This window comes from Marmota marmota, unplaced genomic scaffold (genome assembly GCF_001458135.2).
Source record: "Marmota marmota marmota unplaced genomic scaffold, marMar, whole genome shotgun sequence".
NCBI classification, from domain to species: domain Eukaryota; kingdom Metazoa; phylum Chordata; class Mammalia; order Rodentia; family Sciuridae; genus Marmota; species Marmota marmota.
The window spans coordinates 12,639,265-12,642,048 of NW_026000026.1; the positions used below are offsets into that span (position 1 = coordinate 12,639,265).

The window sequence follows — 2,784 nt, forward strand, 5'->3', positions numbered from 1 at the left end:
ACATCCCTCCTTCACCTCCTCTGGGTTTCTGCTCAGATGCCATTCAGCGGGGACACTTTCCCTTCCCACCTGCGGGAAACCACCCGTGTTGTCTTTTTCTCCATACAGCCTACCCCCACCCAAAATAGTAGTCACCTCTCTGTTGGTCATCCCTCCCCCCATGAATATAGGCGTGGATTTTTTCTCATTTGTGCACTACTGTGAGCACAATGCAGAACAGCGCCTCACACGCAGTAGGGCCTCGACGGCTTGCAGGGGCAACTCGTGAACTCGGAGAGCATGCGCTGCTATCAGGGAACGCTGCTCTTTCCTAGATTCTACCTTCAGAAAAGGTCTCCTTCGATGCCTCTTTGACAGATGAGGAAACTGAGGTTCAGAGTGGTTAGGCGGTCTGCATGGGGCTGTAGGACCAGGAAGCCGTGAGCCACACTGGAACGAGGTCTGCCTGACACAGTCCCGCCCAGTCCCTCACTGGGAAAATGGGCACGATGATGCTCCTTCCTGAGACGAGGTGGAGACAGCATGGGCCTCGGGCTGTGAGCAGTGGCCACACAGGTGACCTTGCCCCATTCCCAGGCAGAAATGATCAGCCAAGACGGTATCACTTCGGGGCCACCGTCCCGAGCTGGCAGAGTGACCAATGTTGTTGCTCAAAGCAAGACCAGTGATCAGAGTTATCAGACTCACTCTCTGGACCATTTGAGGTAGAACACTCTATGAAAATGAGGCTTTGTGAGTGGGACAAGTGGGGCCACAGCAGATGACAAGCAGGCTGGCATCATAAAGGAGCACGGGCCACCATGTCAAAAGGTATACTTCATGCACTTGACACCCTCTGATCATCACTGCCACTCTCTCATTTTTGAGAATGGTGACCTCCAGAGTTGTGCAGTGCACACCCTGGGTGCCTGGGCCCAGCTGCCCTGGAAGTTCATTCATTCATTGATCCATTCATGTGCACTTCTTATTCACACCACGTGACAGTCTCTTTTCAAGCCCTGAGGTAGCAGCCGTGGAAAGACACGCAAGGTTCCTTCTGTTTAGCTGAGGGAGACAGACAGGAAGCAAATGAGGGACAGGAGCCACAGACAAAGAGCCAGGCAAGGGGCCAAGAGGGAAGGAGGCAGAAGGCCTCTCTGAGAGTCAGGTCTGGGAACAAGGCTGCCAGGTGACCAAGAGTCGAGGCCCAGGCTGGAACAGAGGCCCAAGAGAGCCCCAAGAACAATGGGCGCTTGGTCCAGAGACGCTTTCTGACGCGGGCTTCCCCTGGGGCCTGGTGGCTCCCAGAGCCGGGCCCCGCACGTCTAGGTGACACCACTGTGCCCCTCGTTCCTTGGGGGGAGTGAGGGGGCCTCAATCCTCGGCCCAGACTCCCCACCTGGAACGAGGTCCAGACACAGTGCTGCTGGGCCTCACCTGCCTCTGGTCTCCTCCTCCATCAGGCCTGCCCGGGCCCAGCTGCCCAGAGCGTCCGGGGGAGCCGGCTGCCGCGGCCAGGCCAGGAGCCCCTGCTGTCCCCAGACACAGGAGGACTCACAGAGGAGGGGGTGGCCCCCACCTGGACGTCCCGGGACTGCGGCTCAGGTCCAGGGTTTCCCAGTGGAAACCGCCCACCCCTCCCAGCTCCCCTCCGGCTGCCCACTCCCACTCGGGCAGCGACCCCTGGCTCCCCACGTCCCCCACGTCCCTGGCCGTGTGCCCTGGCCTTGCTTTGATTCCCAGATGCCATGTGGTGGTGCTGGGGGGGCCAGGAACAGAGGGGAGCGCCACGGGCTTCAAAAGCTTCATTATAACCAGAAAATTCAATTTGCAGACGTTTGGTTCTTTCATTTCCAAGTCTGAAGGAGAAGGGAAGAAACCAGTGGAGTGGCCCCCGGCCGGGGACAGGCCTGGGGGAGCCTTCCGGCCCTAAGCAGCCCTCCCAGCAGATGAGCCGTTGAGAAGCCAGGCCCGACTCCGGGCAGGTCTCCATAGGTGACAAGGGGGACGGGACTCAGCGGTGGCACTGTGAGCGTGGCCAGCAAGCTCCTTCGTCTGACTCCAGCCCTCCACGGCAGGGAAGGTGGGGTCTCCACCGCCCTCTGGGCCTCCCCGGGGCCGCCCTCTTCCCCTGTCCACCCTCTCTCGCTCTCTCCCTTCCTCTCAGGTCCTCAGAATGCCCGCACCTGTCCCGTGGACTTCCTGCCCCACACTCAGGAAAGCCTCCTCCACCAGGACTTCTCGTCTTGTGTGGTGGGGAGCGGGGGCGCCCCCAGCTGCCCTCTTCTGTCCCTGTCTGGGTGTGTGCATGTGGTGCTGGGGACAGATCGGAACTTCGTGCTGGCACAGAGCAGGGCTCTCCCCTGAGCCACACCCCAGTCTGCCGAGAGCAAGGGGCCAGGATGGACCGAGGCCCACCAGAGTGGTGTCCCAGCAGGGGAGTCCGGCTGGCCCCAGGGCCGGGGCGACCACTGTCCCTTTTCCTCTGCGCCTGCCTGCTGGCCTCCTTCTGTCCTGCCACAGACAGGCTGCCCAGCACTGCTGGCCCCGGCCATGGCTAGGGGTGGACAGTGCTGGCTCGTGAGCCCAGGAGGGGAAGAGCCGGGAGGGGACCCAGGCCCCAGCCCCTGGAGCAGGGCAGCGGTGGAGGGGTTCGGCCACCTGCCCACCCTGAGTCGGGGCGGGGTCAGTGCACAGGGTGGGACCCACCATGTCATGCACGGGGCACTTGTCCCCAAGGACACAGGAAGCCCAGGGAGGGGCCAGAGGGAGAGAACAAAAGCAGGTTGGTGGGGGGGGGGGAGC

At 61.7% G+C, this 2,784-nt stretch overlaps 1 long non-coding RNA gene across 2 annotated transcripts in view; it reads right to left on the reverse strand.

Moving 5' to 3' along the window:
* Positions 1–2,784, reverse strand: part of LOC125618974 — a 6,544-nt gene continuing 3,760 nt past the window's right edge. For both annotated transcript variants that reach the window (XR_007350385.1, XR_007350384.1), the window contains one exon: positions 1–1,044. This is a non-coding gene — a long non-coding RNA (uncharacterized LOC125618974). The remainder of the gene's footprint in view (positions 1,045–2,784) is intronic.